The 16,380-nt window shown below is 44.6% G+C and overlaps 1 protein-coding gene across 3 annotated transcripts in view; it reads right to left on the reverse strand.

Moving 5' to 3' along the window:
- Positions 1-16,380, reverse strand: part of pld4 (phospholipase D family member 4) — a 48,364-nt gene that overhangs the window by 28,828 nt on the left and 3,156 nt on the right. For 2 of the 3 annotated variants that reach the window (XM_078233990.1, XM_078233992.1), the window contains exon 2: positions 616-709. The gene's annotated coding sequence lies outside the window, so the exon portion shown is untranslated. Of the gene's footprint in view, positions 1-615; positions 710-2,349; positions 2,383-16,380 lie in introns of those variants that run through there. The other variant, XM_078233991.1, reaches the window with a different exon arrangement.

Below are 16,380 nucleotides of genomic sequence, written 5' to 3' on the forward strand. Positions count from 1 at the left end.
GTATTAGAAAATAAAAGGAAAATGCTCTCCCAAAAATGACATTGCATCTTTAAATAGCAGCTACTAGAACCAAACAAAACGAGAAAGGAACATGGAATCTCCTTGTTTTCAGAACATCCAGTGCTAATATGTTACATTCTACTTGATACATTATGCGCATCGAAATAATGTTGGGTGGTAGGTCAAATCTTCTGCTTGTTTTTAAATGAGAAACACAGGACCAAGCAGATATTTATTTAACCCTCTTTCAGCATTACTGTCCTGTTAAATCTGCTTAGCAAACATACAAAAACAAATTAGCTTTAACTCACTGACTTACTGACTACCACCAGGTTCCTGACAATAATGTCACCAACACCACTGCGGACCCAACCTCCTCCCCCCCCGCTCTCTCTTCCCCCCAATCACCCAGGCTTTCAGCTCCTTCTCCAGATCTTAGTCCCTTCCTCTCACTCGCTCCCTGCTCTGCTTTAGATCCATTTCATTAACTGTTCCTGGAACTCCACCCCGCCCCCCACTCCCCCACCCCCAGAAAACCCCCCACAGGAGACGTATCATATTTCAAACAAACACTTACATTTTTAAAAAATCTAACAAGTAAGGATATCTGCCTACCTTGTGACGTGCACTTTCAAAGCACAACTCCGGAGTGGCAACGGAAAGTCTATGATCCTTTGTACCAAGTGTGAGGTCTCTTATCAATTACGAACTTTTGGAACAAAATGCATAGATGGGAATGGGAGAGACACATGCACACAGCAAAACTTGTACTGCTCATAGAGGACAGAGATTTAGCAATCTGGTGACTATGGAGACAGTGCCTCAGAATGAGTCAGTCCCTTAAGGATAGCAAATTAACAAATAAAGCTCAAAGCTGTTACATAGAGAATAAGCAATGCCCAAGTCTGAATTACATGGTCAAACAATTTTAACAATAAATTACAGTATCTACAGAGAAGATGGGCGACAGGATGCTAAGATTTCACACTCTGGGTGGGATTTTCCGTCCTCCATATGTTTTGCAGTGGTGAAGGGGGTCCTCCCATGGACTATTTGGCAGGACTTTCTGGTCCCTCTGCTGTCAATGGAAATTTTCGTGTTGTTTAGATATCCTCATGGCTAATTTCAAAAGTTTAAAAAAACTGGACAAAGACCCTTTTAAAATGGCTGAAACCATGTCCACCTGTGACCCTCAAACAATAAGAGCTAATCCGGCAGTTTCACAGAAACTGACACCTCGTTATCTCTGAAGAAACCCGAATGATCCTCCAATGGGCTGCAGAAACCAAATACAAAGGCCATCTACGCTTCATAAGCCAGGTCTGGCCTGGGCAATTGGAGCCAATTAGTCTGCTATGACAAATGACCCCGCCACCTCCCTTTAAGGCTTAATCTCAAGGACCTGGGACCCAGACAAAGAAATACTCACCCTTTGTCAAAGGCAAAATGGGGTGGTGGGAATCATGTGACATGACCCTCTAGCCAGCGAAACCACTAATATTGCCTTATAGCACTAAAAAATAAATGCAGTCTGTCATTTTTCCATTTATCAAGCAGCAGGATGGAAAAGAGGTTATGTCCAGGTTTGAAGGACTGGCCCCATCGACACTATTTCAATGGAACCTCTGTCTGATCTCCTACAAGACTAATCTATATCTGTGTGCCTACCTCATTGTGGAAGTCATCTCCACTGGAAAGGTGAATTATCCAGCTTCTAGTTTTCAACCTGATTATGTCTGTGAAGGAAAGCGCCATTGGATCTGCACTCTGGACTCATGTGAAACAATAATTCTTTCTTTGTGCTCTTTGCCCTGTAAATTTTTATTTCACTACCCCTCTTTTACTGTATGAGTACCCATGGACCACTGGGTTTGAGCATATGCAAATAAACTAACCCTCTGACCTCATCCTGTCTCATGTTGGCTGTGGGATTATTAATAGAAAATTGAATCACACTAAAGCTGAGGTGTTGGGAAACTGTCATCACTTTATAAAGAGGGAAGAAAGTCAAAACACCTTTCTATTTATGGACAGATGCAAGAGGAGAAATTGGGGCTGTTTAAATTAATACTCTCCCATCTGTAACCAAAGGCATTCAAAATAGAGACTTCTTAGAAATTATAATGGAAGATCCTAATGGACTAGAAAAAGCAGATCCAAAACTGTAGAGTAAAGGGTTAACATCAGAAGCATCTGATGTTGGTGCAACTTTGATGTAATGACTGAGGACCAAGTAACTCACATCTGGAGGGAAGAGAAGTTGAAACATCATGCAGAGTTCCTAAGATGTACATAGAACGGTAAATAAATAATAATGGTCGTAGCAAACACCAGTCTTGAGTAGCTTACTTAAGGTCAATAGACAAATCCAGAAGAACCCCCATCTAGGCCCAGACACCAGACAAAACATGGTGGCAGCGGACATGAGGAAAGCGAGATCCCTTGGAAATGAATGAGTGAGGCCAATCGATATGTAGGCCAGGAAAGGGCATGTGTATCAAAGCAGAAAGACGCCCAGGAAAATGGGGAAAAGCACGCCGACTGCAGGAAGAATGTGGGAGCAGAGTGCCACAACTGTGGGAAGTTATGACGTTTTAAAATTGCCTGTCAATCTAAAATACTGATAGCCTGCAAAAAAAAAGAAGAAATATTAAAGGCACATCACATACAAGGAGTGGAAGAAGCACAGCAAACAAAGGTGACTGAAACAGAAATTAAATGCTGGAGCATTAAACTTGAAGTAGATGGATACCCCACATAGTTTAAAATTAGACACAGGGACAGGTGTTTCAGTTATATCTGATGAAGTAAAGTGGCTTAAGTGCATTACACCATAGCCATCATCCATCCAGTTAGAAATTCCAGGTGGAACTACACTGATAGTCATCGGATAACACCTGGTAAAATTATAATACAAGAGAAGAAAAACCATTGAACATCTGTGCAGCATCAATAACCAAGAATCATCATTATTAATCAGGAAGGCATGATTAAAACTGAAGCTGATCTATGAATTTGATGATTTTGGGAATGAATTTCCAAGATAATTTGCAAATTTGGGGAAACGGAAGACCGAATACCATGTTAATCTAAGGGATGAAGGTAAACCAATTTGTCTCTTTACACTAAGGAAGATCCTTCGCCCACTTTTGGACAAGGTCAAGGGAGAAATTGAGAACATGCTTCAGCAGGGGATTAATGTAGTAGGGGATGTTTGGTATCTCACTGAGAGATCTAAAGGCTTATATAGTAGAACACAACAAATGTTTATGAGGAACCCATAACTATATATAACTTTTGACTAGGTGTAATCTCCATGCAGGCTTCTGCTAGACTCCTACAGGATTCAGTCCACTATCATGTGACTCTACATCATACAATGGATGGTACTGTTCTCCAGTTCCATATTAACCATTACTAACTTTTATATTGCATTCCCCCCAAATCCTTACCCATATATATTTACAATACAATCTTCTTCAATTACTGCCCCTTCACCTCCCGTAAGTCTTTGACTGTATAAATTCAAGTGTCTGGAAACTTGACAATTCTTCCAGATCTCATTCCTGTCATATTTGGCAGTCTGAGTTGCTTTGGGTTGACTTTGAGGGTTTGGTGTTAGAATTGTAGCAGTCTGTGTTTCTAGTACTTGCTTCTCTCCATTTATTTTAATACTTGCGCTGCCACAAGTTGAATTTCTGCTTCCCGACATCCCAACTGCTGTGTTCAGACACCCTGAGTTTGTCCCATTCTTCTTTGCTTTCTCCACCCGTGGTAGAGCTTTGTCCTTCATTTTGGTTCCAGTGTTAAAATCCCTACAGTGCAGAAGAGGCCATTTGACCATTGAGCCTGAACCAACTCCCTCTGACAGAATATCTTACCCAGGCCCTTCCCCACACCTTCTCCCTGTAACCCCACAAATTTACCAGGGCTAATCCCACTAACCGACACATCTTGGGACACTAAGTGGCAATTTAGCATGGCCAATCCACCTAACCTGCACATCTTTAGACTGTGGGAGGAAACCAGAGCACCCGGAGGAAACCCACGCAGTCACGGGGATATTGTGCAAACTCCACACAGACAGGCACCCAAAGCCAGAATTGAACCTGGATCCCTGGCATTGTGAGGCAGCAGTGCTAACCACTGTGTCACCGTGCCATCCCCTTTGCTTGATTCAGTTCTGTGATCATGCTAATCTTGGTTCAATATTCGTTCACAGCTTGGAATGCTTTATTAGTCTCTCTTCGCTGAGCCAGAGGGTTCAGAACTGTTTAGAATGTTAGAATAGTCATTTCAGGTACACTGCAACTTGATATTCCCCAAAAAATTCATCAAGGCCACTTAGGGATAGCAAATTGTTGAGCAAGAGCCCAGCAATCAGTTTGGTGGCCAGGCATTACATGTTCTATGGAAGAATTAATTTTGAATTGCTGTACATGTTCACTAAGCAGCCAAGAACGAAGAGTGTCACTGTTACCCTTCCCTTGTCCATCATGGCCAGGGGAATGCCTGGGAATGGATTTATTTGATTTTAAAAGGCAAGGTATTTCCTATTTTCAGTGATTACTGCTCCAGATGGATTGAAGTAAACACATTGCACAACATTACAACGGGAGCATCATTCACTCACTGAAGAGAATCCATGCAATACAAGGCACCCCAGACATTGTAATGTCAGTTAATGGTCCACAATTTGCTAATGAATTATTCCACAACTTTGTGAAGGAATATGGATTCATTCGTATGACTAGCTCACTAGCAAATGGAGAAGCTGTGGGAGGTGCCTGAACCATCAAAGACTTGATGAAGAAGAATGAAGGTCTCAGTTTAGCACCTTCTTAGTTACCGAACCTCACTGTTACAAAATGGCTTCTCACCATCAGAGCTGTCAATGGGAAGGGGAACTGGAGACACAACAACCCGCTCTGCAACAGAAACTAGAACAACAAGTGGCTACAAGAGGGTTAAAGGGCATGAGAAGGAACAAAGACAAAAACAGGCTTGGGCACAGAGCATGAGGTTGATCGGTCCTGTAGCCCAGGGAGAGAATATGGATGCAAGACTAACAGAAAGAAAGGATAATAATTGAAAGAGCTCACAACTTAGATCTTGCAGGATTGAGATGGACAATGGACAATGATATACGGAGAAACCGTAGCACCTTAATATCCGCAGGACGAAATCCAATAAAAACTTGAGCTTATTATTCAGATCCTGATCAACATAAAGAACAAGACATAAAGCACAGTTCTGCAGCCACCCAGGGGAAAGACACTCACACCAACCTTATCGACTGAAGAGAGAGTGCAGATAGTCCTTAACCTCAAACAGGGATCAGAACAAGATCCAGTTGGCAGTGTCTTAGTTGGTTAGAATGCCTGTCTAGTAAACACGAGATCCTGAGTTCAAATCTCAGCAGTGCATTGGTCCATTTCTCCATATCTTTAGATTGAAATCCTCTAAAAGTAGCATCCTCTAAGAATGTAATCTTAGAGGGCAGCATGGTGGCACAGTGGCTAGCACTGCTGCCGCACAGCGCTAGGAAATCAGGTTCAATTGCGGCTGCGGATGACTGTCTGTGTAGACTTTGCATGTTCTCTGCATGGGTTTCCTCCCACAGTCCAAAGATGTGTGGGTTATGTTGATTGTTAAATTGCCCCTTAATGTCAGGGGGATTAGCAGGGTAAATACGTGGGGTTACGGGGATTGTTGTCAGTGCAGGCTCGATGGGCCAAATGGCCTCCTTCTGTACTCTAAGGATTCTATCTTCAGGGAGATTGGTCAAAGCAAGTAAGAGATTAATCTGGCGATGTAGGAGGATGTATCTAATTGGGATAAAGACTAGGAGGGAAAAGGTTTAACATCAGAAGCACCTGATGTTGATGTGTCATGCCTGAATAACATCGGTCTGAAAGGGGAAGTCCAGCCTCATGCAGAGTTGCTGGGATGTATATAGAGTTGTAAATAAATAATAACGGTTTTAACAAAACCAGAGTCCTGAATAGCTAATTACGGGAAATGGACAAACCTGAAGAACCCCGAATAAATAACAAAACCATACGTTAAGTACAAGAACCATACCTTAAGTAACATTATGCTCAGGATTGTAAGGAAAGTTTCAGGGCTGATGTCAGGAAACATTTCTTTGTGCAGAAGACCAACAGCTGGAATGTATTCCCTGCGATTGTTTGAGGTCAGGATAAAGGGTGATTTAAGAAACAGCTAATATTCTGTAATTGTACCACATTAAGGATAAAATCACATGGGCCAAACAGCCTTCATTCAAATTCACTTGTGAACAACAAAGTTCAGGCAATATAGAGACTCACAGGAGAATAGATTTCACTCATTTACAGCCTCCTAACTATTATTTTAACTGATTATCCTTGTACATTTTAGAACATGCTTTACCTTCCACCTTCTGATCCAGCTGATCAGATATGCTGAGGTCTGTGGTTGGAGTTGGAAGTTGTCATTCCTTAGACAATGTTGGCACTGGGCCAATGTTATAATGTCAGCTCACTGGAAGAATATTTTGTTTCAAAATAATGCTATGGGGTGATTTAAAAGGCTTTGCTGCTGGCATGAAGCTTCACTAGTATCCAATTATCCTGATTATCCAACCAACAGTGACTGATCAAGAGGGTCTAAAACAGAGGCTCAGGAAGGATTAGATTTCATGAAGGAAAAAATAATATAATTTAAAAATTGCAACACTCTCCTCCATAAACTTTAAAATAATTTATTCTAAACAAGGCAATATAGCAATACTTTCCAGTAGGATATTAGAGAGACATTATTTGCCTATCATCACGACTCCAGGTTGCCTCAAAGTGCATCATGTCAATGAAATGTTTTGGAAGTGTAGTCTCTGTTGTAATGTGGAAAACATGGCAGACATAGTGCACAGCAAGCTCCCGTGTACAGCATTGTGGCAATCACTGAATCATAGAATGGTTACGGCACAGGAGGAGACCATTTAGCCCATCGAGTTCATGCTCGCTCTTTGTAAGAGCAACTCAGTTAGTCCCATTGCCCTGCCTTTTCCCCAGAACCCTGCAATTTTTTTCTTGTTTCAATGATTTTCCAATTTGCTTTCGTCAAACACGACTGAACTTGCTTCCACTCTACACTCCCAAACAATGAATTCTAGATCCGAACCACCCAGTGCTTAAATTGGTTTCTTTTCGTTCTTCATCCTTCCGCCAATAGGAACTGTTTCTCCCCATCTAATCTTTCCAGGTCCCTCATGATTTTGACCAGATATCTCTTTTTGTGATGTTGATTGAGGAGTAAATATTGGCTGGGATACACCACCTGCTCTTAGAAATCATAGAAACCCTACAGTACAGAAAGAGGCCATTCGGCCCATCGAGTCTGCACCAACCACAATCCCACCCAGGCCCTACCCCCATATCCCTACATCTTTTACCCGCTAATCTATGCATTCCAGGACACTAAGGGGCAATTTTTAGCATGGCCAATCAACCTAACCCACACATCTTTGGACTGTGGGAGGAAACCGGAGCACCCGGAGGAAACCCACGCAGACACGAGGAGAATGTGCAAACTCCACACAGACAGGAATTGAACCCAGGTCCCTGGAGCTGTGAAGCAGCAGTGCTAACCACTGTGCTACCATGCCGCCCTTTGATCTAGTGTCATTGGATCATTTATATCTACTTGAGAGGGCAGGTTTCGTAGTTTCGTGCCTCATCCTCATTCAGACTGTTCCTCGCAGCAGCTGTTTCCCGCCACAAATGGTTCACCTTGCTTTGTAATTCACTCATGCCTTGCTCAGCGCATTCAGTCACCTGGGGCATTTCTACGGCTTTTTCCGAAGCGATTTTCATTTCAGCCAGCAGCTTTTTTTGTATTGTGAGGCTGTTGATCCCGCAGATCAATCGGTCTCTCAACGTCTTCCCCCCAACTTGGGCCAAATTTGCAATGCTCTGCTAACCATCGCATTCTGACCATGAACCCTGAGACCATCTTCCCTGGTTCCCTCACAGCAGAATGAAATTTGTACCTTTACATGATGATTTAAGGTCGAGGATTAAAATGGTCTTTCAGCAGTCCCATTATTTGATTGAAAGACTTTGTGTCCGGCGCTTCAGGTGATGTTAAGCTCCTCAACAGGCTGTACGTTTATGGGCCACAGACTGTGAGTAGTATTTGTTTTTGTTCTTTAGTGATCTCATTAGCCACAAGAAATAACACAACCTTTCCATATATTGCCCCCAGCTCTCAACTTCTGGGTCAAATGACTATCTTCCTCATTAAAGGAATTTTAAGGGCATCTATACCTTTTTCTTCTTGGCTTCATTTTCCGTCCCCCTCTAACTGTATACTACAATCTCCCAACGGCTGATGTCGTTTTTACTCATCGCCAGTGCAGTAACTGAAGGCGACTTGATGTGGCTCCAACAACAGAAAGGGCTCATTAAACTATGATAACTATTTACACTATAGGGTCTGACAGAAACATTGTGAGAAGTTTAACAACACCAGGTTAAAGTCCAACAGGTTTATTTGGTAGCAAAAGCCACACAAGCTTTCGGAGCTGCAAGCCCCTTCTTCAGGTGAGTGGGAATTCTGTTCACAAACAGAGCTTATAAAGACACAGACTCAATTTACATGAATAATGGTTGGAATGCGAATACTTACAACTAATCAAGTCTTTAAGAAACAAAACAATGTGAGTGGAGAGAGCATCAAGACAGGCTAAAAAGATGTGTATTGTCTCCAGACAAGGGGCTGTTGCCTTGTGGATCCAGAACTGGCTTGCCTGCAGAAGGCAGAGAGTGGCTGTGGAGGGGTCTTTCTCTGCATGGAGGTCAGTGACCAGTGGAGTGCCCCAGGGATCTGTTCTGGGACCCTTGCTGTTTGTCATTTTCATAAATGACCTGGATGAGGAAGTGGAGGGATGGGTTGGTAAGTTTGCTGACGACACCAAGGTAGGTGGTGTTGTGGATAGTTTGGAGGGATGTCAGAAGCTGCAGCGAGACATAGATAGAATGCAAGACTGGGCGGAGAAGTGGCAGATGGACTTCAACCCGGATAAGTGTGTAGTGATCCATTTTGGCAGATCCAATGGGATGAAGCAGCAGTATAATATGAAGGGTACCATTCTTAGCAGTGTAGAGGATCAGAAGGACCTTGGGGTCCGGGTCCATAGGACTCTTAAATCGGCCTCGCAGGTGGAGGATGCGGTCAAGAAGGCGTACGGCGTACTAGCCTTCATTAATCGAGGGATTGAGTTTAGGAGTCGGGAGATAATGCTGCAGCTTTATAGGACCCTGGTTAGACCCCACTTGGAGTACTGCGCACAGTTCTGGTCACCTCATTACAGGAAAGATGTTGAAGCCATTGAAAGGGTGCAGAGGAGATTTACAAGGATGTTGCCTGGATTGGGGGGCATGCCTTATGAGGATAGGTTGAGGGAGCTTGGTCTCTTCTCCCTGGAGAGACGAAGGATGAGAGGTGACCTGATAGAGGTTTACAAGATGTTGAGAGGTCTGGATAGGGTAGACTCTCAGAGGCTATTTCCAAGGGCTGAAATGGTTGCTACGAGAGAACACAGGTTTAAGGTGCTGGGGGGTAGGTACAGAGGAGATGTCAGGGGTAAGTTTTTCACTCAGAGGGTGGTGGGTGAGTGGAATCGGCTGACGTCGGTGGTGGTGGAGGCAAACTCGTTGGGGTCTTTTAAGAGACTTCTGGATGAGTACATGGGATTTAATGGGATTGAGGGCTATAGATAGGCCTAGAGGTAGGGATATGATCAGCGCAACTTGTGGGCCGAAGGGCCTGTTTGTGCTGTGGCTTTCTATGTTCTATGTTCTAAGACAGCCAGTGAAACTCTGTGGGGGTTACAAATAGTGTGCCATGAACCCAATATCCCAGTTGAGGCCGTCCTCGTGTGTGCGGAACTTGGCTATCAGTTTCTGCTCAGCGACTCTGCGCCGTCGTGTGTCGCGAAGGCCGCCTTGGAGAACGCTTACCCGAATATCAGAGGCCGAATGCCCGTGACCGCTGAAGTGCTCCCCAACAGGAAGAGAACAGTCTTGCCTGGTGATTGTCGAGCGGTGTTCATTCATCCGTTGTCGCAGCGTCTGCATAGTTTCCCCAATGTACCATGCCTCAGGACATCCTTTCTTGCAACGTATCAGGTAGACAACGTTGGCCGAGTTGCAAGAGTATGTACCGTGTACCTGGTGGATGGTGTTCTCACGTGAGATGATGGCATCTGTGTCGATGATCAGGCACGTCTTGCAGAGGTTGCTGTGGCAGGGTTGTGTGGTGTCATGGTCACTGTTCTCCTGAAGGCTGGGTAGTTTGCTGCGGACAATGGTCTGTTTGAGGTTGTGCGGTTGTTTGAAGGCAAGAAGTGGGGGTGTGGGGATGGCCTTGGCGAGATGTTTGTCTTCATCAATGACATGTTCGTCTTCATCAATGACAGAAACATTGTGCACATCTCCTCTCTTCTCCTCCATGTCTCCAGTAGAGGTCCTCCCAGCCACCAAGGTGTGCACCCTCACTCCCGAGTGGCCTGGCATCCCGCATTTCTGTTTCATAGGCCGGATCATGTGGCCCACAAAGGGTCGCCCCTTAAAGGGGCCATGTTACCACAGGTGGGTTAGCTGGGTAGATGGGTGAGTGGGTAGGTGGATGATGTGGTTAAGTGGGTAAGGTGGGTAGGTGGGTGAGGTGGTTAGGTGGATGATTGGGTATGTGGCCGAGTGAGTAGGTGTGTGAGTATGTAGGTGGATAGGTGAATGAATGGGGATGGGGATGAGTGGGATAGGTAGGCAGTTGGGTGGGTGGGGAATAGAGTTGGAGGCAGTAAGTTGGTCAGCGGTAGTCAGGTCGAGGGTCAGTCAGGTCTGGTTGAGGGGTACTTGGGTGGTTAGGGAGTAATCACGTCATGTTGGGGTTTAATTGCATCGGGTAGGAGTGTGCAGTTGGGAGGTCAAGGGGTAGTTGAGCCAGATTGAGCGATAGTCGGGTCAGGTAAGAGGTAGTAGGGTAGTTGAGGGTGCTTGGGCCAGGTTGGGGGTTCGTCCGGTTGGGTTGGGGGGGGGGTAAGTTAGGGGTTCTCGGGTTGTTGGGTCGGGTCAGGTCGGGATGGTCAGATCGGGAGGTAGTCGAAGGGGGTGCTGGCGAGTGGTTGGGGTGGGTGTCGGGTTGAGAGGGGTTGATTGGTGCATCAATTCTAGAGTTAGCCAGGAGCTACAGTAGGTTTAAGAATCTCACATTTCCTGTTGAACTATTCAGGTAGGTGCCGGGGAACTGCCTGAAGTCCCTGACTCCAGCTCCAGAAACCAAGGCTGTTGTGGAGGGTCCCAGAGAGAAGAGGAATTGACCAAGAGACATTTAAGCTTCCGGGAATTTCCATGTCCGTACTCCTGTCCGGGCTTCCACAGACAAGATCCTGACGCGCATCATCACTCACGCATCCTGTTTCCGACAATCTGGAGACTAGAAGATTTGTCCCTTCACATCGTCTCCCCCAATTGTTTTTCTAGTTCTCTATTCCCCTTTGCTTTATTGTCCTTACCTTCACTGAAGATGGTTACTAATGACGGAGAGTATCCACTAGTACCCTGCCCAGCTCAACACTTTTAACAAAAACAGAACATGCTGGAAAATCTCAGCAGGTCTGACAGCATTTGTGGAGAGACAAGAGATCCAATGTTTGGAGTCTGGATGTCCCTTCACCAGCTCTGACAAGGAATCATCTAGACTCGAAACGTTGACTCTATTCTCTCTCCACAGATGCTGTCAGACCTGCTGAGATTTTCCAGCATTTTCTGTTTTTGTTTCAGATTCCAGCATCCGCAGTATTTTGCTTTTCTATCAATACTTTTAATATGTAGGAGAGCCTGGAAAGGAGTTGGGAGGTTACTTTGGCTTAGATAGTTGAATAAAGCTGAACCTAACTATGTTGTCAGGTGATGTCCACACATGTTCAGTAATAATAAGGATTGCCGGGCAGTGATCAGGAGCGGAAATGGGTTAAGTTCCCAGTCGCTGGATCAAAATCCTGGAATTCCTTCCCTAACGGCATTGTGGGTCAACCCACAGTACATGGACTGCAGCGATCCAAGAAGGCAACTCATCACCACCTTCTCAAGGGCAACTAGGGATGGGCAATAAATGTTGGCCAGCCCGTGACGCCCATGTCCCACGAATGAATAAAAAAATTGAAAAGCAATATTACCTCTTTATAATACTGAGGCCTACTGCAGCAGCTCAGACTGGCTAACTCAGGCATGAGCAGAATCAGAAGGCAGATGACCTCCTTCCAGGTGACTGGCGCTATAATGCTTCATCCAGATACTAGAACATGCATGGAAATAATTAAAGTCTAATTGGTCATCACTTTGCTTTGGTGCTTCTGTTCTCGTCACACATTTATATCCTTCTGGGACTCCCTGCAGGGGCAGCATGGTGGCACAGCAGTTAGCACTGCTGTCTCACAGCTCCAGGAACCCAGGTTCAATTCCAGCAATGGGGGTGACTGTGGAATTTATACATTCTCTCCGTGTCTGTGTGGGTTTTTTGTGGGTGCTCCGGTTTCCTTCCACAGTCCAAAGATGTGCAGGTTAGGCGAATTGGCCATGCCAAATTACTCCTTAGTGTCCCAAGTTGTGTAGGTTAGGCGAATTAGTGGGGTAAATGTGTACAATTACAGGGATAGAGCAGGGGTTAGCTGGCCTAGGTAAGATGCTGCGTCAGAGAGTCGGTGCAGTCTCGATGGGCTGACTGGCCTCCTTCTGTAGAGACTCTATGATGATTCCATGAATTACATTCATTGAAAAAGAATCAAATACAAAAAGAAAGCTTTGAACATCAGCTGAGCCCCTAATCAATTTATTAGTGTGAATTTGTGGAACGTTCAGTTCAATAATGGGAATATGTTAAATGTAGGTGACATCTAAACAGGACCAAAGTAACAGAAAGAAGTCCAAAAAATCATTCATTTGTTTTTTTACCATCCAAATTACACCCACGCCAAACTCAATCAGCCGACCGAATAGTTTATATCAGAGTTCACCAGTAAGATGCCAGGCAAAAAGAGGAACTGAGATTGAAGCTTATTGTTAGGCAGGGCCAGTGAAAGGGATCTGAGAAGCTCTCTGATATTTCCTGTTGTTTTTGCCCCTCATGCACCTTCGTGCTTTTACTAACAATTTAATTTGATACATGAACTTCAGATGTCATCACCATGCGAACAAAAAATAAGCCCCCATCATTATTCAGTTGGAAACCATTCAATAAACAGTAATGTATCAATACAGATTTAGAATTTATGATTTTCCAATAGTGGCATTTTGCTTTGTTCGTATTGTAGCAAAATGGTGTAAAGGGTTAACTCTAATAAGAGCATACTGAGCATGTGCAAAGCAGGCTATGTCACAATGATGTCACTCACTGAGAGAGGATGTCTGAGTAGCATCTCATAGTAACAAATTCCTAGGGTGCAGAAGGAGGCCATTTGGCCTATCGAATCTGCACCGACTCTCCGACAGAGCATTTTACTCAGGCCCACACCCCACTCTATCCCCATAACCCCATACATTTACCTCACTAATCCCCCGAATCTATGCATCTTCGGACACTAAGGGACAATTTAGCATGGCCAATCCACCCTATCTGCCTACCTTTGGACTGTGGGAGGAAACTAGAGCACCCGGAGGAAACCCACGCAGACATGTGGAGAACGTGCAAACTCCACACAGACAGTCACCCAAGGCTGGAATTCAACCCGGGTCCCTGGGTGCTGTGAGGCAGCAGTGCAAACCAGTATGCCACCATGCCGCCCCTATTGCTATGTATTTAAACATTATAAATAGCTAGCATGTAAATAAATGTTTTTGAATAAAGATCTAGTGAGATCTGTTCTAGAATAAGAAGCTAACAATCTCCCATGACAAACCCATCATAACATAAATGGTAAACCTTCTTGTTGAAGCTTCCTAGCATATGTAAAACAATAGTAGAAAATCTTTTCATATATTGGGGATGGTGCTGTAATGTTACATCATAATGATGACGCCATTTTCTCCCCTTCTCGTCACATCTCCCCCACCCCAATCCTTTATCTCCAAACAATTTCCTCTTGTCCACTTAAGAAGGGACTAGGCATAAAATGGTTCGGCACAGACAAGAAGGGCCAAAAGGCCTGTTTCTGAGCTGTAATTTTCTATGGTTCTAAGGTTCAGATGAATTTCTAATGGTTATGCGCCGTCCTTCCATACTTTAATCAAGGGAGAAGGAGGTCATGAATCATACGTTTTCTTTATTGTTTCATGGGGATGTGGGCGTCGTTGACTAGGCCAGCATTTATTGCCCATCCCTAATTGCCCCTGAGAAGGTGGTGGATGAGCTGCCTTCCTGAACCGCGGTGGTCCATGTGGTGTAGGTACATCCACAGTGCTGTTAGGAAGGGAGTTCTGGAATTTCGAACCAGTGATAGTGGAGGGACAGAGATACAGTTCTAGATGGTAAACCTAATCCTGAGGTCCCCCTGCATGCAACTTCCAGCAGTTACTGGAAAGATGGGAAAGTTAGGCAGATTTTTTGCTTCCCCGACAGCCTGCTGCCAATTTCAGCCACCAGAACTAAACAAGCACAGTCTACATCCCAGATCCTATTCCTCTGTACAACTTAGTATCAGAGCCCACTGTTCACTTACTTGCTGAGTGTGTAGAGTCACTGCGGTTGCAGCTGCTCAGTTTTCCGAAATTGTGGTCCTACAAGTTTAAGTTTATTTATTAGTGTCACGGGTAGGCTTACATTAACACTGCAATGAAGTTACTGTGAAAATCCCCTAGTTGCCACACTCCGGCACCTGTTCGGGTACACCGAGGGAGAATTTAGCATGGCCAATGCATCTAACCAGCACATCTTTCAGACTGTGGGAGGAAGCCGGAGCACCCGGAGGAAACCCACGCAGACACGGGGAGAATGTGCAGACTCTGCAAAGACAGTGACCTGAGCCGGGAAATGAACCCGGGTCCCTGGCGCTGTGAGGCAGCAATGCTAACCACTGTGCCGCTCATTCAGGATATCCACCACTCTGGACTTAACTTTATTAAGAATGTGCAGGAAGGTAACTGTGTTTAATCTAAGGGTTTCACATGCATTTCAGACTGAAAAGGAGAAGCTACTCAACCACCATTTCATATCACGACATATATGGGGGAAAATCACATATTAACAGTTCGGAGGAATTGTCACAGATCTGAAACATTAACTTCATTTCTCTCTCCAAGCAGCATGGTCAGTGCAGGCTTGGAGGGCTGAAGGGCCCGTTCCTGTGCTGTAATTTTCTTTGTTCTCCTGACCTGCTGCATATTTCCAGCATTTCTGGTTTTATTTCAGATTTCCAGCATCTGTAATACTCACATTTTAATTCTGCACTTTAACAGCGCTACACTGTGCTGTAGCATGGATTTGTTTATTTGATGAATCAGGGCTCTCAGAATATATCAACAAAAAACTTTAAATTAAAGATACATTAAAGAATGTGGCGCCATCGTTTTGTAATTATTCACTTGATGTGTGAAACTGATTTGGGAATCCAATCCAGTAAAAGTTTTTAGATGAGTGACAATGGTTGAAAAGAATATTCAGAAGGGTAAATCATGCCAACAGTTTAAGTTATCCAATTAGATATCGAAATATGCTTTCTATTTATAGTTGACAAGTGATTTACACAGAAATTCCAATTAAGCGCAGTCATTAAACCACTTCCACTATACAGTAACTATTATTCTTTTCATATTAGATGGAGCTAATCAAATTGGCTGAAGACTGGCATCTGTGATGCTGGGACCTCAGAGGAGGCTGAGATGATTCATTCACTCGGCTTTTTTGGCTGAAGATATTTGCAAATTCTTCTGCCTCGTCTTTTGTACTAGGCTCCCCCGTCAGCACAATGGTCAGCACTGCTGCCCCTTAACACCAGGGATCCAGGTTCAATTCTGGCCTTGGGTGACTGCGCATGGGTGTTTGCACGTGTCTACGTGGGTTTCCTCCCACAATCCAAAGCTGTGCAGATTAAGTGGATTGGCTATGCCAAATTGCCCCTTAGCAGGATAAATACGTGGGGTTAGGGGGATAGGGCCTGGGTGGGATTGCTGTTGGTACAGGCTCGAAGGATGAATGGTCTCCTTCTGCACTGTAGGAATTCTATGATTCATTAAGGAGCAGGATATATGGGCAGCACGGTGGTCAGCACTGCTGCCTCACAGAGCCAGGGACCCGGGTCTGATTCCCAGCTTGGGTCACTGTATGTGTGGAGTCTGCACGTTCTCCCTGTGTCTGCATGGGTTTTCTCCAAGTGCTCCTGTTTTCTCCCACAGTCTGAAA

This window comes from Mustelus asterias, chromosome 18 (assembly GCF_964213995.1).
Source record: "Mustelus asterias chromosome 18, sMusAst1.hap1.1, whole genome shotgun sequence".
NCBI classification, from domain to species: domain Eukaryota; kingdom Metazoa; phylum Chordata; class Chondrichthyes; order Carcharhiniformes; family Triakidae; genus Mustelus; species Mustelus asterias.